General features: G+C 32.5%; 1 protein-coding gene and 5 non-coding genes across 9 annotated transcripts in view; 1 reads left to right on the top strand and 5 right to left on the bottom strand.

Annotated features, from left to right (window-relative positions):
• LOC111422534 (proteoglycan-like sulfated glycoprotein papilin) overlaps positions 1-23,022 on the top strand; it is a 143,941-nt gene that overhangs the window by 79,568 nt on the left and 41,351 nt on the right. The window lies entirely within an intron of this gene.
• TRNAV-AAC (transfer RNA valine (anticodon AAC)) lies at positions 21,025-21,098 on the bottom strand. Its single transcript has one exon. It is a non-coding gene; the product is annotated as a tRNA-Val (tRNA).
• Positions 21,186-21,259, bottom strand: TRNAV-UAC (transfer RNA valine (anticodon UAC)). Its single transcript has one exon. It is a non-coding gene; the product is annotated as a tRNA-Val (tRNA).
• Positions 22,611-22,684, bottom strand: TRNAV-AAC (transfer RNA valine (anticodon AAC)). Its single transcript has one exon. It is a non-coding gene; the product is annotated as a tRNA-Val (tRNA).
• TRNAV-UAC (transfer RNA valine (anticodon UAC)) lies at positions 22,772-22,845 on the bottom strand. The gene has a single exon. It is a non-coding gene; the product is annotated as a tRNA-Val (tRNA).
• Positions 22,936-23,009, bottom strand: TRNAV-AAC (transfer RNA valine (anticodon AAC)). Its single transcript has one exon. It is a non-coding gene; the product is annotated as a tRNA-Val (tRNA).

Raw genomic sequence — 23,022 nt, 5'->3', positions numbered from 1 at the left:
GCAATAATTGTATTAGTTATCACAAATAAGTAGAGCTAAAATGTTTGTGAGATCAAACTCATTCACTAACAATCATCTGTGAATGCGAATAAAGAATTGGTAGAAAAACTACCTGTTGTCTTACCACTAAACCTGCAAAAGAAATTTATCGACATCTTTTCAGATAAAATTATGGATATATTAAAACTAGATCGTCTTCCAATGGGTGTCTTTATAGAGCACGTTTAAAGATGCTATGCTTGAAGGACGTGGAAATAGTCATATTTTATATTCCTATTCTGTGCTTTGTAGTGTTAGATGCAAGATATTGACTTTGTAATTTATTTCTTCTACAGATCTGAATGGTGCTTTAAGATTTAACCTTTTGTTGTCATCATTGTTTTGCAAGGTGTAATCTAATATGGTTATCTACCAAGGTACAATAGATCATATTGATCGCGTGCAAAGAATAATTGGTCCACTCCGGCTACTCGATATGTTACTTGAAATTAATGTAATGTTGTTTATATTAGTTTTACTAACTTTCAATTTTTAATGTAATTTTTGTTGTAAGAAATCAGAAACTTAACCAACTTTTACACATCAATTTCTTTCTCACCTACAGACCTTAACCTAAAAATAATAAAATTCGATCAATAACCGTGAATTCCTGCTGTTCATTCACCTTTTGTCGCCGAAAACCCACCATTCATTCTCGTTACGTAAGCGATTTCTCCTCAAAGGTTCACGGGCAGCGCGGGCGTAGAGGTTGCTCCACCGTTCGTTCCTGTTGTTGTCGTCGCCGTCGACGATCTGATGATTCCGAACCGCTAATTGCATAATGCCTAGTCATTAGCACCTGGTAGAATTCGCTTTTAACATTGACTAAACGCTATCAGGACACCAGAAGAAGCCAGGTAAAAATCCCGGCGCCAACTCCAGGTATCCTATTACGTCTACCTTTTCGTTTCGCGTCTCACCTTTCGCGATATGCGTGGTTTTCAAAGCAACAGGTAGGCGTCTGATATCTCCTAAACGTTTTTGAACTCCTGATACAACGACGCTCATTCGCGACAGGTGAAACCACCGGAATTTTATTGAATAATGTACCTTTCGAAGAAGACGAGGACAACGACACTTTTTAATCCGGAAACGATTAAGTATTACTTCGTCGCCATGGCAAGAAATAGAAAAAAAGTTAAAAAAAAAGGAAAAATATGAATAAAAATGGGATGAGCTTTTTTTTTTGAATGGTAAAAGGGTATGTAAGTAAAGACATGGATGTTGCTTGGACAATTTCCATCAACTTATGATTATTCCTGGTAAGTATAATGGAGGTCGCGCCGGAGAAGGTTCTTGCTAAGTCTAAAAAATGGACTGTGGAGCTTCTTATAGAGCGGTCGTAACGTAACGGGCGTGGCAAACGTAAATTGAATGTTTTTTTATCGCTTTATAATACTTCGGTTTTGAATCTATTCGTGCGAAGAGCTATGCTTTTTTGTAATCCTTACTATGTTGGTGTACTGCATACTTTAACTATAATCTTGAGAGTTATGTACAGAATCTTATTTGTAGCTACTTATGAAGGTATACTTATAGGTATATATCTCATTATTATGTTGTACAAGATATAAAAATAATTTAATCTTCAGGATGAAAGTAGAAAGTACTTAAAATTGGAACAACTTATTCTATAATAAACCATGGAAGTTCTAATTCTATGCAAGGTTTAATTTAATTCAAATATTTGTTATCTTTAAACCCATTTTCAACAAACGTCAATTTTAAATTGTCGGCTTTAAACATTTTTATTTACCCGGAAGAACACCAGATTTTATTGAAGTTACACAATTATCAAACATTAATAAATTTTACGATCACAAAAATAATGATTCATTGAAAAAGAACACTTAAAAAGTTAAAGTAAACTGAATAATAATATAGTCGCTTAATTACTTTAATTAATTTAATTAAGTTCGAATCGAAATCAATCAAAGTCGGGACATTTTCTTCTTTTTCGATTCAAGCCGTACTGAATGTCTATTTATATAATTTTCTGATTTCCTCTAACAGGGTCATATAAAAATGTAAGAAAGTTTGTAGCACTTTAGTTAATTAGATGAACAGTTTAACCGCAAACATACGATTTACTCGAATGAAAATATAGATTCAGAGAAGATTATTCTATCATTATGACATGATTTTCAGTAGTTAGATAGTTGAGCTAAAGAAATTTTTATTTTATTTTGATTGTTTGTGTAGAATATTGCACCAACAACTGAATGGTGTCTTTTTGAATAACGAAAGTTTAAACGTCAGTTTGATTTTTAAACAATAATATAAATTTTCTGTTAATGTTGCCAACTTTACAACAAGTCACTGTCGTCAACTTAACGTTTGTGTTTTAATACGCGTGGTGTATAAAGGTGGGTTCTGGTTATAGTAGTACTGTTCATGCAACACCTTACGACTAAAATGGTTTTTGTCCTAGTCCCAAGAGTTGCCCAACTTTTAACTTCTTAAAGCTAAAACAATTGGTCGTAACGTAACGCATGCGCACTTTTCTCTTTTGTGTCTTTTGTTATTTTATAGAGGTTAGGTCAGTTAGGTTTTGTATTTTATTGTAGGGTTACTATCAACCTTTGAGCGGGTGAAATTGCACCTTTATTTGGTGTTTTGGCTAAAAAAGGTTCAACCAGTCTTAACAATTCCTTAAACTCTTCGAACGACATGCGAACATATTTAAAAAATTGCAAATCGTCTTCCTCTTTCTCCAACATGTTTCTAATCAGAGTGGCATAATTTCCCTCTAATTTATTTTATTGATTGGTCTTCTGCCAAAACGCCGTCGTCTTTTATTTCTTAATCTTTGTGCGATTAATAGAGCTGCATTCAAGCACATTACTCTAGAAACATTTTCGAACGACAACCACAAAACAATTTCACTCCCGATTTCTTTTTTTTTTTAATTTAGCACGAGTTGTGGCACGACTGTTTATATGTCAAAATCCTCCTTTAATGTGCTGTGCTTAAATATTGCATGAACCGATCCCTTTCCTTATAGCTACAGCTAAAGCAAACGCTTATGACTATGACTAAAACTAAAATACTTTGCAAAGTAGATTATGGCACCTCACTATCATTAGAGCCTCGACTGACATGAGAGCAGTCTCGGCTTCTGTTTCTATAAAGGAGTGTGTTAAGGCACCGTAGTTGCCATCTCATTAACGGAGTGGGTTGTAGCGCCTTAGTTACTATTTCTTTAACAACCTAGACTAGACTGTAGCGTCTCGGCCGCAAACGGCCTCGGGTATCTCTAACAAAGTTGATTGTGGCACCTCATTAACAAACTAAATTGTAGCGCCTCGCAAGCAATCTCGGCTTCTGCCTTTTTAGCGGAGTGGACTGTGCCGCCTTGGTATCCATGTTTTTAACAATCTAAATTGCAGCGCCTCCGCCGCAAATGACCTCTACTGTTATATCTCTAACTAAATTGATTGTGGCACCTCAATTACTATTTCATTAACAATTTAAATTATATCACTTCGGCTGCAAGTAACCTCAGCTACTGTCTTTTTAATGGAGTGGACTGTGCCGTCTTGATGATATTACAATATATCTTAAATGCAACAGATTGTAGCTTCTCGGCAACAAGCAACATCGGCTATTATCTCTTTAACTTTAATAATCTTAATTGTATCGCCTCGCCCGCAAGCAACATCGGCTGTTATATCTCTAATGAAGTTGATTGTAGCACCTGAATCTTTTAAAATCAAAATTGTGGCACGTCGCTTGCAAGTGACCAAGCAATAGATTATAGAGTCCTCGCCCGCAAACAATCTCGTTTGTTAGATGTTTAACGAAGATGATTGCGGTATTACTGTCTCTTAAACAAACTAAATTGTAGTTACTATTGTTCGTCGTATGTCGGTGAATTCAACTTCACCATGTTGAACATTTGAGCAGCAATATTCTGAATACAAGATATTATAGAAACGTTTTATCTGTCTGCCTTTCAGTATCATACCTTATTTCCCGAAACACGGAGTGGAGGTCTAGACATTGGTCATCCTGTTGCATATTCAAATGTATTAATTAGTGTAAATCACGATAGGTGTTCCGCCGCAGTACTTCATTACATGAGACTGATTGAATTCTTGCTAAGTGCTTATATGGAAGGCGCACTGCGTTTTTTCTTAAATCTATCTACAATACCTTTTGATGAAACTCACTGATTTGGATAACTTATTTAATGTGTCATAATACACAAAATTTTGAAGAATTATTTAAAGATTATAAGTATAAAAAATTAAAATACAGAAAATTGTTTTTTAGACAAAACACATTAAAATTTATGTTTTTTATTATTTATTAAGAACTCCCAAAGGACCTCAGTTTATTTCAATACCTTTCACTGACTCTCAATTATTCCGAATGGTTCTGTATGATTTCTAATTGCTTTTAATAACCCGTAACGTTTCCGAGTAAGGTCTAATCCTCCTCAATGACTTCCAAGTAAGAATAAAGTATATTTAAATATGACTTTCTAATTCTTAATTGTGTGTCACAAACAAAAAACGCAATGTTTACTATACTACAGTTTGGTATTGTAACTATTTAATTACGGTGATGTTCTATGTTACATTTACCTAATGATTAATCTGAAATACAAGCAACAGATACAATCTTATTGTTGATTTATTCCTCATTACTCAACATCGGCTATGGGATATTATTTTTTTAGACACATATCAATATTGTGATTTACTCTTAAACTCAACGGCTGCTTATTTATGCAAAACTTTTCTTATGCTGAAACTAACTTATGACTGCAATTGTGCATACTAATGTTTTTACTTATAAAGAAAATTATCCAGGAGGTCTATTGCTACCAATTCAGCTACCTCCATTTGTTACGCTTAAAAAATTAAAATGTGCTTGTGTGGTGTACAAATTACGTTGTAGTTTTTACTGCCAGTGGGAATTATCTAGAAACTTGCTTTCAACTGTACATTTGGAAGAAATACAGTTCCAATTTGCCTGTCATCAAACCCACAAGTTGTTTTTCTTCGTTCCATACGTAGTATTATAAAAATATCTAACTGAATTTCGTGAAAAAATTGTGCATCGCTAAAAAAAATCTGTGTTAATAGTTTCGGAATACAAGCACCTTATCATGCGAACATCAAGTCTCCATTCAGTCTTAGTTGAAATAATCCGTCTGAAATGTACATGTCTACATAAAGTCTTCAACATACCTCTATTACTAACAAGTCATGTCTCTATCAACTCTGCACTAACGATAAGACCACACCAAATATATATTGGGTCTGCATCAAACTTCATTAAAAATTTCACCATCATTCTACTTTCAATTTCTGTTGTGCGTGCATCTACTCTCTATTAAATCTGCATCGAGATAGCTCCATATAAAGTTTATAATATCTCTATATTGATTCCTCACCACTGAGTACGCTACATTTGACTCTGCTCACTGTTTCTTGAGTTAATATGTGACAAGTAAAGTTTATTCCATTTACGTCCACTTTTAACCATCCTCCTAATAAACTATATAGGGGATAGTTGCCGTGATTATACCGGTTTTAAGCGCTCTCGTTGGTTAAAAGTTGGATTCAGCTATAAATTTATCAAGAAGTGATAAAGAGAGCTTCAATGACTAGGCTTGAATTAACTTACAATTAGAGTAGGAGAAGAAGTTCTGAAAATAACTCTTAATAACATGGACCTTGTTAACATAAATTTTAAAATCGTCTAAATCACTGTCAAGTTAGAAGTTAGTACTCTATTCTAATTATATATATAATTTGTTATTTTCATGCTTTGTATTGTTTAAAACAGGTTATACCTATTATTATCATTTCCAGCAAATTTTAAATAATTAAACTCTAATTTCTAAATATAAATAATTAATTTGAATAAAATGATTCATATTAATTTCATTAATCCATAAGATCTAACGAAATATAGAAACCTTTTGATCTGTTTCACCGATCACTGTTTATCAACTTCTTCTGGTCTAAATCCGTCAACAGCAATTGGCACCTGAACTGTACAAATATTTAACCTATTTCATATAAACTTGCAATTTAAATTGATGTTTCATTAAACAATTTGAGCAATCGGAAGTAGTTCGTTATTAGGAACACAGATCCCTTTCTTTTTTACAAACTGCCACTTTAAATGGATATAAATGACTCACTTAAGTCATAATCTTTTATAATGTTATGCATTATTCACAGTCTGATATGATACTTTTGGAACTTCTTGTGATTCTCTATATACACTAGGAGTTAGCATGAAGATAATTTTATAAAATTGGATATTACATTTTGGCTGAGAGCATATATGCTCTTCGACCATGTGGAGTAACAAAACAACAATTTTAATTATAAAAGTATTATTATTACTATTGTTTGGTTGTATTTATTTTGTGGTCTCAATAAAGGTGCATTATTATTATTTTCAATTGATTGTGCTTTCTGTAGCTTAATTTTTGATCGATAGATAATATAATTTCTATCGATCTCTTAAAAACGTAAGATGGTATAAAAATTATATCAAGTCACTATATAACACGAGCTCGAGATGGTCTTTCGGACGAAATTATCACGATAGCTTGCTTACCAAGTACCTCGATTTGTCCTCCAACAAATGTCAAGTTGGATAACCGTTCTTTGCCGTATTCTCGCCTAAGGTTAGGTTCTGTTAGTAGAATATGCATAACAAAAAGTCTTCTCCAATAGATCATTTAATAACAAGTATCAGCCCGGTATTCGCTCTAACCGCTCAACTTCTATTCAAATATTCGTCTTAGGACAAATACCTACGTATACTACATAGATTTACATATATTTTATATGGAGACTTTAAACAAGTCTTCTAAGTGTTAGGAGGTAAGAAATGTCAAATCAAAATTCATTTACAGAAGAAACTTTAGCCAGCTAAAGAGCTGCAGTAAGAGTTGACGGAACATTTGGCATTGATACTGGAATGCGACAGGGTGATGCACTGTCGGTTACACTGTTGAATGTAGTGCTGGAAGTAGCGAGCAGAAAATTAGATACATGTGGGTATACTGGTACTAACAAAACAAGACAAAGTAGTGGTCATACGTTTGTAAGACGTGACAGATAACAAGAAAAGTTGCAGTTTGGAGACCGGTGGATCGAAGAGCAAAACGTAGAGCTAGAAAAAGAGAAATGGACGATGTGAAAGGAGATTGGAGAAGAATGGGAGTTAGGAAGTAGAGGTGGTTGTATGGGGAGAGGACAGAATGGAAGATAGATGGAAAAGATCCCACCAGGATATAGGTTTATTGTTTTATCTGTAAAGGTGTGTCCAAACATAGAGCGGCAAGTGTGCTGCAGCAACATATAGCACCCCGAGCTCGACTGTCGCTCTATGTTTGGACACATCTTTAGTAGTCCGATTGTCCAGTTTCTCTTCCAATTTATGTTCTGTTTTGTATCTTCGACGGTTTAGACGTTTTCTTAGATGTCAAAACTGTAATTTTTATAGCATTTCTCTTTGGCAACAAATTAGGGAATGTATTAACAAAAGCTGCTGAACGTAATCGTGACATGATAACCCAGTTCTTAGTACTTCAATCGTAAGATATTGCTATTGAAGGCATATGGTTTTAGTAGTTCAGTGCCGTTGCCATACCGCTGGTGACATATTGCTGATCTTGTGCCAGGATCATCTTAGCCCTGTTATTTCGTATTTTACTTATAAGAATTGGCCACCACGAAATTGCGACTTAAGACATATAAATTTCATTTTCTAAGACTAGGACATATATCAACAACCCCAAAACTCCGTCCATAAAAATTGCTATAGAAAAGTACGTGTTTTTCAGCAATATTTTGTTACAGGAAAAACTTATTGATATAGAGTGTACATCTTGTGCCGTGAGATACAGTTAAAATGTTGAAATAACGAGATATAGTAAAAACATATTTTATAAAAGTAGATTCACATATTAGCTTGATGATACACTAAGATCTTATGTCATTAGCTTGATGACGATTTATAGAACCTTGTCTAAATATAAGTATATGGACAAAAAAATGTATTAATTTAATAAGAAAGTAAGGAATTTTAAAAGATGAATAACGTGAGTCTCCAGTCTTTTCCAATCATATTGCTTATATATCTTAGTGTTACAATCATGTCATTTGGGATTACAACAATATTTTGGAAGAATTACACCTTTCTAAAAAATAATTTATTAATTCAGTTTATATTAAGACATTGTAATATTTCATTCTTGAAATATCGTTTAACTTTTTAATAGCTTATACAAACAAGACGTTATGATTACCTCTTCAAGTTTATCGGTCTTGTTTAGATACTAATAATACAGACAATAACGTCTTGACAACGGTGTCGACTCGACTTAATAATAACAATCATATTGATGGCTTACCATCTTACTAACAACTATCTACCTTACCCAAAACATTATCAACTTTCCACCATAAATACCTTCAGATACACGGCGGGTATAACATTACTTGAAAAACAATTACCTAGGCTAGTAATTTTCAAAATTATTAAAAAGGTATCCGTTGATCTATCTCCGTATCCCTTCTCGTTTAGAAAATATAGGCACATACATAGTTCTCTTCAATAAATAAATTAACCGTTCTCGTTTCTATACGGGTTTAATCTAGAAATCCTCTTCTTTAATTATGAAATTAGCGTTGGGATCATCTTCTCCGGTTATTTACTCGGCTCCGTTTTCCCATCGAGTGGCGGCGGCGTCTCGACGGACGTCCAAAACGTAATTGCACCTCAGACTCGTGCTATCTTGTAATAACTAATAGTTTTCCTAAGGTCGTGCCGTGTTATTATGCGATCCGACGAACGATTTTCAGCTTTCTTTTAACGTGTCTTCTTCAAACGAGTTTCTCTGTAATTTGGCTGATGGCGACAACATTAAATCGAAAAATAAATAGATAAAATAAATTTAAAAAAAACAGTAAATGGTTTATTAAAGGAAAATGTGTTTTCAGTGTTTACAGTTTTATGGCAGCGTTTATTGAGTTTGCTTAAAATCAAAGTCTTATCGGTTCTTAAGAAACCGTTAAAGATCGATTTCTTAAGCCGCTCGTTTATTTACGGGTTTCTGTTGTTTTAAGAAGGTTAAATAGGTCGCGGTTCGTTTCAGATTTTTGCATCGATTAGATGTGTTAATAAACTCGTTTCGGTTTTTCACCAAACAATAGACTATTTTCGTTGCATCTATAATTCATAGATATTATTAGTGATATAAACAGAAAAGAAACGGAAAATGTAAAGTGTATTTTAGACTGTCTAGAATGAGAATTCATTGATAGAAAAAATTTACTGAAAGTTTTTCTGTCTGAAAACTTCATTTCTGCAACTCTTGCACTACTATAGAGTAGTGCGTTTCTTCGCACTACTCTATCTATATAGTTTAAAAAGTTTAGAAGTTTAGAATTTTTTTTTCCTCGCATTGCAAAAAAATTTTCAAGTTATCTTTATTTTCGGGTTTCCAAGGTGGCATAATCCCTTAATAGAGACTAATAGAGTTTTTTTTACATCACTATAGATATTATGCTTCATGATGAAAACGACTAAATTGGTTAAAATATAACAGATGACATCTCATTCAAACCCAACTTAATGTCCCAGTAATCATTGAAATTAAACTCAACTACTTCATCTCTTTTATTTCTTTTAATGTGGATTTTAATTGCTTTGTGGTTTTATTATCTAAAATAGTTTTATGTTCACATAATTTTTTGTGATCGTAACATCTTTTTTTATCGAAACTAGGTCATTGTAACGTTAACATAAACTGTGAATCATCTCGATACTGAATTACATACATATCGAAAGCTAGCAGCAGGTTTTCGTATAGGTTCTACCCATTTTATAAATATTTAACATGTGCTGATTTAAAATTAGACATTGCCGGGTATTTCCGGTGTAAATGAACACCGTTCGTTGATATAATCCGGTTAAGCAATTTTTTTTTGATATGTTACTTGTAAATGTAAACAACTTTTTAGCAAAACTGTCCCAAGAATATTTTTATTATCAACAAACAATTTTTTTTTGATGTGACTGAGAAAATAAAAATTATGCCTTTGAAAAATTCCTTGAAATAAATTTCATGATTTATTGGAGTTTACTTTGAATTACAAACAGTCTTCCGAATTAAAATCAAGGACATTTAAAAAAAAAAGATAAATTATGTGTTCTATCTTAACAAATTTAAAAAGAAAACTTTTAACAAATAAATCCAGTTTGTTTGGAGAATTTAATGTTTTATTTACAGATAGCATGCATCATTAAATTAGGATCCTGTTACAGAAAATGACTGCAGGATACTTTTCAAAAAAAACTTGTTTCAAATCCCAATTAAAACTTTCACCCGTCGCATCGTCTAATGATTCATATCCAACATTCATTTTGATGATCGACTTCGTGACTTCGAGGTCGATTGTTAAAAGCCGTGATCGCTTTTAACAATGTCGAACTCGATGAGCCGTTTGTCGGGAACTTTTACGGTTGTCTGATTTGCCTCTAATTATAATTGATGGGATTAACAAGGTACCAATTTAACACAAATAGTCGGATTACCATATGGATAAATCACAATTTCTAAACCCTTCCATTGTTACATTTCTTTCATTGTAATAAATGTATCATAAAATTTGATTTTCAACGGTATTAAACGTATCTTCAAGATTATAATTATTACTATAATATTTCTTTAGTAGACAAAATAAGTTGATAGTGGATTAGTTCTTTTCATCTTTTGTGGAATAGAAAATATATGATTAATTCATCAGAAAAGGGAATAATCCTCATTCTATTCTATATTTAAACTTTTTCTGAATTGATTTGGTTCGTTCCGGCCAGATTATAAATATTTATAAGGTTATTCATAGTTTAACATCGAACTTTATAATTCCAGGCCTTTGTCTATTATTATTAGGTATTGCCTCTGGTAAAGGTTTATTCAATTAATTTTCAAACATTTTGTGCAATTATGTAATTATTATTTTAATACAGTTTCAGTGTCGCGCCTTTAACATAATGTTAACCCCAGTTTCATAGTAAATTTCTTGCACGTAGAAATAAGACGGAAGTTCGACAACCACCAACAGTTATTAATGAGTATCACCAATTCCTATTAAAATTGAAGGTTTTGTTAAAACGATCAAGATTTTGAAAATGGCGTTGAACTTAAACTATCATTAGAATAATATAGATATTTGCCTTATAATTTATGGTACTGACGAATAGGTAGCAAATGATAAACAACTGATTGTGAGTACTTGTTATTCTACCAATTATCAAGTATTATTATAGGGCATAATTACAGAATGTACCTTTTATGAATACCTCTCTTTGACATTCTGTGTATTATGATGGAAGCATTACAAGAACTTCCACCATGATCGGGAACATTTGAGATTGAGTTTTTCGATCAACATCTACTCTGCAGCCGTTAAAATCGGTTGTAATCGTTAGTACATATTTATTGATAGTAAGACCAAATAATAACAATCAACAATTATGCAACAATGCATAGTACAATTGTATTGATAATGAAAGCTAAGCTTGATGTATATCTTTTTCTCCACAGGTTTGAGTAATGATGGATTTTCATAATGAAAACTTTCATATTATCATGTTCTTTTGGTTAGGTTGTTTTTTATTGCAACTAATACTGTACCTATGACAAGTATGCCACTCTTTAAATTCGTATAAAATTGATTCAATGATCATCGTGATATTAATTAAATAAAATTCGTGTAACAATGATAGAATTATTTATTTATATTATTCAGTGCTTACTATAGTATTCGACCATATAATGGTCTTCCTGAGGCACAACTATAATAACAAAAATGTATTAGAAGGAACATAGAACAATCCAGAAATTACCCTAAATATTATGATATAAAATATAAAAGCAAAGAACATAATTACTGTCAAAATGTAATTTAAATATTAAATGACATCAATTTCTTTAGGATGAATGATCTTGACTCAAAGTTGTTCTAAAAATCAATAAAAAAGGAATACAAAATGGTCAATTGTACAAATAGTGTACTTACAATAATTATCCGTTAAAGAATATTTAAAAATCGATATGATGTATGTCGGAAAGTAAACTAAACGTTTAACAACAAAATATAACAAGTCAAAAAGAGTACTCTTCACACAAAAGGACGAAAAAACTGGTTTCGTTAAAGAATTATTGAAGAGAGAAGAAAGGCGATATCTTATTCTAGAAAGCGGAAACATGTTGTATCTATTTTATAACTTTTAAATTCTATTTCTCATCTATATAAATATGAAACATCTATCAATGAATTATATGGAAATCACTTATTACATGTATTTGATGAAAAGTCTATAATTATTAACATCCGCTAGGTCGTTCATAAGACAATTATTGTTGTTATTCTTATATATAAAGTATTCCTCAAATAGATCAAGTTTTTTCGATTTCTTTATATTTTTCAACAGACCCACATTATTAATGTCTGTAGTATGGTTATTAAGTTTTAAATGCTTAAAAACAGCTGAAGTATCTCTATTTAGCTGTTCTTTAAATCTAGTGTGGATACTTCTTCCAGTCTGTCCTATATAGTACATGTTGCAATTTGAACATTCGATTCAAATGTAAATTCACCGTTCAATGACGTATTATCAAATTTGTGTTTATTATTTAACAAATGTTTAGATATTTTTGCATTCTATGAGAAAACTGGCATAATGTCAACTTTACCAAGATTTTTCCTGATTTTTTACTGAATGGAAGGGACGAATAGTAAGGTTATATATTTAACGCTTTTCTTGTAGTGCGGAAATATTAGTTTAACGATGTTACATTTATGTACCATGTTATGAATGTCCTGTAAGTCTTTGATGTTGTATCCATTATTCAAACCGATTTTTACAATTTTATGGAGTTCTGTGAGATAATTGGAATCATTTAACGGTACTTTTTGTAATCTATTGAAAAGAAAACGAAATGATGCCTGTTTATGTTCAGTAGAGTTGAATGAATGTTTGGGAATTATTACGTCTGTGGTTGTATGTTTGCGAAATATATCAAAGTTCAAGCTATTATCAGGATCTCTTGAAATCACCAAGTCTAAAAGGTTCAGTCTACGGTCTGTTTCAATTTCAGATGTGAACTGCAGGTTATTAATATTATTAAAAATATTATTTAATGCAGAAAGTTTTGCTGCATTACCTTCAAAAATGATAAAGATATCTACTTATATTTATCAGAGAAAAGCTTGTTTTCGAAATGATTGACATAAATATCAGTTATTATACCTGAGATGGGCGAACCCATAGGGAGACCATCTTTCATCTGGTAATAATTATTATTAAAAATGAAAAAGTTTTGGTTGCATACCATTTTAAGTAACCTAGAAAAACATGTTATATCATCTTCTCTTTATCACTCTTTAAATGGTTGTATTGACTACGAACAACTAATCAGTGACTTGCAATGTGGTACATCGAAGTCGACACTCTCCGCAAGAAAAATCACGAATTAAACCAAAGATTAACGCTTTGACTACTCCAATCGAGAACATTACGAGCACGTATAAACTATCGACAGTGGTTTCGGCGTAACTTTGTTTTTCGTGGAAATGGACATAACTCACTACGTTCATAGCTAGATTACAGCAAAGGCTGCTGGTGATCTAACAATGTTTTTATGCGAATGTTATCATATAATACTCGTCATAAATTGCTACAAACTTTACCCAGAAGCAAGTTTCTGTGACGAAATTTAATAAAAAAAATCGTTTTTTGCGAATATCTCCGGAACCGTTTATCGTACAGAAAACAGTGTTTGTAAGCATTTTCTACTCATTATATGCTAAGTTTTGTGCGAGAAAATATTTTTTTAAGGTTATAATTGGGGTAGTGGTTGTTTTTCCCCCCAACTTCTACGCCACTGGACATGGACATGTTTTCTACACAAAAAAGATACTGTAGGTCAAAATGTTCTTAACATCGTTCTTAAAATATTACCCAGTTCAATATAAGGATTAGGTAAAGTACCGAACAGACGGAGAGGTAGAAAGGTTAGGGATTTACAGAAACACTACACATTGCCATCATATAAAAAGCGAATGACATACCGTTCAGGAAACGTTTACACCGATATTTCAAGTACAAAATAACATAATTGGGATCATTAGTGACCACAATGGTGTTCAATCTAGAAACGACTATTTTGGGGACTACCTTTACATTTTGAAGAAAATTAAATGGAAGTTTTTTGTGTGATCTTGCTGTGATTAAGGCATTCAATATGCACCGTTTTTCCTAAGCGTGTGAATAACGCCAATTCAAGCGAGACAGATACGTCTATCAGTGATTATCCTACCTAATGTAGTTTAAAACACTGCGAGTCGTCCTGCTTTTTACATTTAAATTTACGACAGTTTTCTATATTTCATGATTAAATTTGAGGCAACTCAAAATTATACATCAAACGATACAAATTTTTGCGACTCTCCACATTTTTATATAAACTCAATATCTATAATGATTTTTTAATTATTAATAGTTATTTATTGTGTAAGTGTTTTAGACAGCATTTTATCCACGCAGAATGTTTCCTTGCTGAGATTATCAAAAAATGATTTGACTTTTTACTCTGATAGCGGCTGTCACCTCAAAAATCATTACCATTACAATTAACTAAAAAAACATTGGGAGGTGTTGAATTGTTGCTATTTATTTTCGATTGTTTATCGACTCCATTTGTAATATATTTGTAAAAGTGTGAAAGTTGTAAAGGTAAAATTGGTGAAATATGAAAGAAAGTGATTATGTTTCCAAGATAATTCTTGAGAAAGCTGAAGAAGCAACTGTCCAATTATTGCCTGCATAGTCTAGGGAACATTACGAAAAAGTATTTTCCGAGTTTAATGAATGGAAAGAAAAACGGGGGTAATAACAATAAATGAGGAAGTCTTGCTAATAATCGTATTTGTGAAGAGATCAGAACCTGTTGGAATTAACACTTTGTCTAAAGTTCCTTCAACAGTTGCTTCGTTTTTGAATCTGGCAAATGCAAAAGTTTATAGCGGCCATAGTATGAAGCGCACTTCAACAACTTTACTAGCCAATAAAGGTGCCGACCTGGCATATATTAAGTGAAATAAAGTAACTTTATTCCACTAGTGTATAAAGTGGTACTTTATACGGTTCATAAGTGTGGATAAAACTTCAATTATAAGGTGATTGCGGATAATAGTATATTATTCAACAAGCGTATAATGGCGGCTGTTACCCACGAAGAAGAAGTTGCAACACGAGCGAGCGAAGCGAGCGAGTGTTGTAATCTGAGTGGGTAACATCCATTATACGCAAGTTGAATACTATACTTTATCTACAACTATTTAATTTTGAAAAAAAAATCAAAAAAAGGAAAAAAAATAAACTTGATAGACATTTCAGACATAACCTCAATATAAGAAAGCTGTCATTTCTGTTAATATTTTATTTTTTGATTAGTAGGCCGTGTCAGAACTGTGGAATAATGGCTTCATTATTCAACACTTTGTCAGTCGTGGGTAATGCGTCTCATTACCCGTCAAAAATCAATTGTATAACGAATAGATAATTCAATAGTTGTAGATAAAGTATATTTATACGAAATAAATTAGAAAACTAGTTCCTTTCATTTTATATATGCTTTGTCAACGATTTTTTATTACTATTTTATATTGTTATTAATCATTATACTTGTATGTTCATGTTCTTTTTAATAAGTAATACATTAATGAATAGAATTTCAAAAAAGCACGTATGAAGAGAACGAAGTATATTTAACTAATTTCTAATTTCATTGTCTGATTGGAGCCATATTTTCAATTCTGCCAAGAGAGTACATTAAACTCACATTAAAGCGTGCTTCTCTAGTGGTAGAAAGAATTAATATTTTCCATTCAACGAATGGAGCTTCACTTTTAATTCTATCCATCTAAAATTGGCAACGAATTGTAAGTTGAAATAAATTTTTAATGATATTTACATCATTATCTAGTATAAATTTTTTATTTGCTTTAATTCACTAATTCCATTTCTTCGATAACACTTAAAATTTCAACGAAATTTTCTTAACACCAGAATGTCAAGGTTATTAAACTTGTCCTCGAGGTCAACGTCAGGATTTAAAAATTATAATAGTTTCGGAAAGTTAAAAGTGAAAGTAGACTGGTAAGCTCTTGAAACGTGCTTTTAAAGCTCCGATCGATATCGTATGACCTGACCCCGATTCTCGTCGGCATTGTATTGCCGAATTCGCCGTGTAAGTGGCATCTATCTCCGGTGGTTATGGTCTCCTGGTAGTGAGAAGTAATAATAAACCGAAATTTAACCCCATACAAGGTTATTTGATACAATTAAAAAAGGGTGTAAAAAATGATCAAACAAAAATCTAAAAAACCGGTAGGTTCTTTCTATCGGTAAAAATAAATTAGTAGACAGATTGCTTGCTGTCAGTAATAAACTCTTTCGAGCGATGAAATTATATTTATTCGTTGTCACGTTCGATGTTCTACCGTAAAACGATCCCGAGAACCTCGAATGACAACAGGTGACGGATTATTTGCAATTCATGATTCCAGTGAAAGTAAACAAAAGTTACGAGAGGAACATTTAAATTATGAGTTAAACAGTAAACAATTTTTGTTTCTCCATTGTAATACAAAGAAAAACGATTTTACTTACATAAACATTATTATATCTAATAGTATATCTAAAAATAATAAGATGAGATTAGTAAGTAAAATCGATAACGAATGTTAAGCAATTTGTACAAATATTTAGACCGAGACCTTTAGCATTAAAATTTTTCAAACCAAGTATAAAAATATCTCCGCATCTTCGCCCCATATTTTTAACGCCCTTATTTATTTACATAAGTTGTTCCACTTTTTCTTGGTGCGATCGCGGTATTAATAAATTACTAGTATAAATAAATTCAAAAACCGCAAAGACTTTTATAAAAAAAAGTGTTTTATCTTCGCTTTTCAAATTGTTTACTCGTAACGTAACGGGCACTACATAAGTATAATCTAAAGCAATCAATGCTAATGTGTGTAACTTTAAAAGTGTGGCAATAAGAAAAATGTAAGAAAATTGAGTTTTGAGTCGTTGAATGTATATAATTGTAACTATTTTGAAGGCTAAATACACATTAATTTGCTATAGAAATGATTTTTTTTTAATTTTGTAGTGCAATCGTTTTTTATGCAGTATTAACAATAGGTAAGCAAGACTTCTTTTGGTAAAAGTGTGTATTTATTAGGTTTGGATTTTATTTGCAATTAAGGTTATAACACTTTTTCCTTCAACTTAGTTTGAACTGATCAGGTACAACTAAAAGCACCAAGTATCAACATCATCAGTTCCGGTAAGCAGTGACGGCCATTTTAAAAACATTCAGACCGAAAATGTTTATCTTTAACGGTTTGAGTTTTAGGAGTACTAGAACCAGTGGCGGATTTACAAATGTGCCGCCTATAAGCTGAACGAACTCGCCGCCTATGAATATCCGTAACAGAACAAAAAGTAGGAAATGAAATAAAAACTGCGAATGTTGTGCAAACATGTATTAAAGTCAAATAAAAAAACAACAAAAACTTCACTCAAATAAATAAAAATTAATATAAAAATTCATATAACAAAAAAACACAAATTTCGCCTGAATTTGTTTTCAACGAAAATTTTGATTACATCATCACATGATATCGAATTTGCAGTTTTCGATTGAATTGATAAAATTGCTACATCGTTTAATCTATTTTCGGTCATAGTTGAACGTAAGTATGTTTTTATTCGTTTCAAGCATGAGAACGACCGTTCAGAAGAGCAATTGCTTACTGCCATTGATTTATAAATTCTTAAAATTATATCAATATTAGGAAAAATATCAAGCAGATTCTGATTTCTGATCCAGTTGCACATGTTGTTGATATTTATATGTTTTTTGTCTTCTTGTGTCAAATACTCTTTAACATGTAACATCTCTTCAATAAAATTATCTGAAATATCCTGTGAATAAATTTTACATAATTTTAATGCTTCATTCTTTATTTCTTCAACTACTAGTTCGCGAAATTTAAACAGAACGTAAAAAATTTCTAATATTTTATCGTACATACATTTTCGACGGTCTAATTCCGAAATTAATCGATCCACAATTATAAGAAATACGTTTATTTTGAAATCATCCCTAGCAGCAAACAGAACTTCTTCATTATCGTCGTCTTCATCATAATGTCGCTTCCTTTTTCTGGCACGTTTTTCGCTTGCGGTGTAATTCTGTGTACCATTTAATTTCTTGGCCTCCTCTTAATAGATTTTAAAGTTTTCGCGGCAAGATGAAATAAATGAAATCAGGGATTTATACAAATCGATGACCAATCCAATATCTGCGTCTTCCTGCTGTAGTTTTTTACTTACTATATTCATACGATTGAGAACAGTGCTCCAGAAAACAATCATGAACGCAGTTTCTAATCTGGCCATCTTTTTAATTAATCCCGCTGCTTCTGCCTTCGAAATCCCCTTCTCTAAACTGTCATTGGAAATAGTTTCCAGAGTATTGTAAATACATTTCCAAGATTTCATTAAAGCCTTGCAGGCATGATCTCTGCATGACCATCTCGTGGATGACAGACTTTTTGGTGTTGTTTTTACATCATTCTTCTTCAATTTTTCCCAACGTACCGTAGATGCCGAAAAGAAATTGTAGATATCTTGTAGAAACGTAAAATAATTTGTTGATTCATTACAACAATTAGCTGCCGACGTACCAACTAGGTTTAGAGAATGAGCTGAATAGGGTATAAATTCCGCATATTTGTTTATATTCTTAATTCTTGCTTGGAGGCCGCTATAAAGTCCCGACATGTTCGCAGCATTATCGTACGACTGACCTCTACAATCATCCAAATTAATTTGAAAAGATGCTAAAGTTTCCGATATTATATTGTACAGTTGCTCAGATTTATGACCACTAGTCGGTACGAATTTTAGGAATACTTCTGTTGGTGATCCACATTCTTGGACATATCTTATGACAATCGACAACTGATCGACGTGGGATATGTCAGGTGTTAAATCCACAATAATTGTGGATTTACCCGCTACCTGGTCTTCCATAATTCTTTATATGTTCCTTCAAGAACGGATCAAATGCGGCTAATAGTTCCACTGCCATTAAAAAATTTCCATTATGACTTGATCCAAGATCTTCATCAGAACCTCTTAATGGAAGACCACGACTTGTTATTTTTTTTATGATAACGAGAATGCGACGTAAAACTTCAGTCCAATATTGTTTCTCTTGATCAATCTCTGCATTTAGCATATTATATTATTTAAATTTTTATTCGAAGTCCTTGCCCTGAGAGCAACCACAGAATTTTTGTGATTTATAGATCGTTCGTGCGATTCGACGCAGTGTTTAAGGTTTTTCCAATCATTGAAGCAAAAAGATGTGGCTGCTTTGGATAATAAACGACAAGGCCCACAATAAATACCATTTTTTTCAGAATATATTATCCATTGTTGATTTGAAACTTCACCATTTTGAAGCTCTCTTTTAAAAATTGATGAACTCATAAGACGTATTTGATCATTGTAGACTCTTTTAGAATTTTGATAATCAGACTCTGCATTTTGAGAATAGCCATTACGTGCAACAAAGTCTATGAGTTCAACATTAATACTTGCAGGATGTTTCTCAAATTGAAAAGGTGGAGGCAGAAATAGCGGTTGATCCTTCTTCTCCTGTCGTTCATCACTGTTTTCTGGAACATCTTCATCTGCAGACGAGGTCAACAGAACACTAGTCTCCTTTGATGCACAAGGCACATTATCTGCGAATGTTTCAATTGGTGGTTCCGGAATACTCTTGCTGAAGAAAGAATCATTTTTTGTAGTTCTTTTCAAGATTTCGGTTTGTTTTTTTTTGCTTCTCCTCTGCGATTTTTTTGTATTCCTATCCGCCTAAACGCTTTCTACCATCTGCCATTTGTACGTAATCTATAACACTATTGTTATTTAAAATAAAAATGCGTTAAATTTTAATATACTTACAAGTGCGATCTCAAAAAATCAATAAAATAAAAGGCCTGTAGTAATCGAGACTATTCTATTGTTTGTAATATGGTTATTAAATAGCTCAATTATGCATTAAATTATTTTAAATTAACTTTTTTATAAAAATCTGCAGATTAAAGTCGCTAAGTGTATCATGTATGATCCTGCTTTGCGATCAAACAAGGATTGAAGCAATATTATATCGATGATTTTTAAGAGAAAAATAACCGGCCGACGCGGCTCTACGACGCCACATTCTGCCACAAAGCCGTATTAAAGTCGTATTGTGGCGCCGTGTAACGCTTTGTTGACAAAAAAATTTAGAAAAAAAATATAAATTATAAATTGAAAAAATTCTGAGTAGAAAAGTATGGTAGAGTCCTGATTAATCAAATTTAGTTTAACCGAATAATGTTGACCGTCTAAAAGTAAAATTTTACTGGCCGCGTAAAAATTTTCCCATTCGAAAAGTTGCCGCCTACGAAAATTTGCCGCCGTAGGCTACAGCCTACCTAGCCTATTTAGAAATCCGCCTCTGACTAGAACCCAAAAGATCTACGGACCCACTTGTCTGGAAGAACAGCATAAATAACTATAACTATAAAACGTACAGGTGATCGAAACTTGATACTACAAACACCATTCTTCTAATTACGTATGCAAAAAAAACAACTTGTTAGTCCGATTAATGTAACACTTGTAATATTATAAATTATGAGTAAGTCTAATTTCAATATCGTTTAGCACTGTGGAACAAACCAACTTACTATAAGATCCACCAGTTAAAAACAATTTGTAATCAATTATCTTGATCCAAAAAGGAAAGACCTTAATTAAAATGTATCGCTAGGTATCATCAATAAACAAAAAAAAATGTTGCAAAACTGTTTTCGCCCGGGTTTGAACCGGGGACCTTCCGCGTGTTAGGCGGATGTGATAACCGACTACACCACGAAAACTACATAATTTTTAAAGTGAATGTATATGGCCTACCTCAGCATACATCTCTAGGTATCATTAACGAACAAAAAAAATTGTTCCAGAACTGTTTTCGCCCGGGTTTGAACCGGGGGCCTTCCGCGTGTAAAGCGGATGTGATAACCGACTACACTACGAAAACTATATAATTTCGAAAGTGCATTTTCGTGGTCTACCTAAATATACAGGGTGTTTCATAATCAAAGCTCGGATATTTCGGTACCGTCTCACCACGCGATCTACCGTTCCGATCGCTCACACATCTATAAGAATGCCAGGCCTGCATTTATCCGTGTTGCGTTCAGAGAATTCAGTACCAATTCATTTAATATCCTTTTTATTTATCGTTAAATTCATCATTTTCTGAATTAGAATTGTACTATTGTTTCAGTTTTTATAATTTCAAACCGAGTGTATTGAATATTTTATTTAATTTTCATCGAATATTTTCTTGATTTGTTTTAATTAAAAGTGCCTTGTTGTTTTAGGTTTTATAATTTAAAACTACTTCTATTAAGAGTTAATATTTTGATTTTTATTAATTGAATTACCCTATTGTTTTAGTTTTTATAACTTATTCCAATGGCACACTCAATAGCGATTTTTGGCGATACGTTCACATTAATTGACAACAATGTAGCATTTTGCAAAAAAGAAATATCTTCTAAATATGGCCTGTTAGTTCTAGCAGTTACATTTGTGCCAGTTACCAGTTGTGACGTCGAGTTAGGTCGTCAATTTCTGAAGTAAATTTAGAAAAAGTCATTATTATTCAATCATTTCGCCAAATAGGAACTGAGAGTCGAAAGAAATTATAATAAAGTACATAATTACTTGCTTATTTAGCGTTAATACAGACTCTTGCTAACGCGCGCCTATGGATTACCATGACAACGCTGCAGACCAGTGAACTCTGGACCTTGGCTATGCGTCGCTGGTCAATAACGCAACATTCGTGAACTGGGCGACTGGACTTGGGTACCGAAGAATCCGAGCTCTATTCATAATATATGCGCAGGAGTTCAGGATGTGTTAAAATTTTGTCCAAAAATTTGTAAAAAAGTTTCTATCAACTTACTCTCTAAAATGCACCTTTTTCCAAAAAAAAAAAAGCACCAAAAAAATAGGATAATTAATTCTGATTTCAATGATATGTCACATGTATTTCATTTAAAAAAACATTAAATTATTCAAAAAAAAGAATAAACCTGATGATAGTTTCACGAAAACCAAACGTCGGAGAAAATTTCTAGTTATGTCATGACATTTTTCATAAAAAGTTGCTTTAAGAATGATTTTTCAGATTCATGAAAAAACGAAAAATAAAGGAGTTATAGGCAAAAAACGAAAAATTATATTTCAAAAACTAAAAACGGCTCGATCCAAAAGGTCAACACGAAAACTATATGATTTCGAAAGTACACTTTTATGGCCTACCTAAATATATATCTAAAAGTATGATCAGTGAACTAAAAAAGAAGTTTTTGCAAAACTGTTTTCGCCCGGGTTTGAACCGGGGACCTTCCGCGTGTTAGGCGGATGTGATAACCGACTACACCACGAAAACTACATCATTTTTAAAGTGAATGTATATGGCCTACCTCAGCGTACATCTATAGGTATCATTAACGAACAAAAAAAGTTGTTCTAGAACTGTTTTCGCCCGGGTTTGAACCGGGGACCTTCCGCGTGTAAAGCGGATGTGATAACCGACTACACTACGAAAACTATATGATTTCGAAAGTACACTTTTATGGCCTACCTAAATATATATCTAAAAGTATGATCAGTGAACTAAAAAAGAAGTTTTTGCAAAACTGTTTTCGCCCGGGTTTGAACCGGGGACCTTCCGCGTGTTAGGCGGATGTGATAACCGACTACACCACGAAAACTACATCATTTTTA

The sequence above is a fragment of the Onthophagus taurus genome, chromosome 7, assembly GCF_036711975.1.
Source record: "Onthophagus taurus isolate NC chromosome 7, IU_Otau_3.0, whole genome shotgun sequence".
In the NCBI taxonomy this organism is placed as follows: domain Eukaryota; kingdom Metazoa; phylum Arthropoda; class Insecta; order Coleoptera; family Scarabaeidae; genus Onthophagus; species Onthophagus taurus.
The sequence above is the reverse complement of the archived record's forward strand: the minus strand, read 5'-3'. Positions and strand labels throughout refer to the sequence as shown.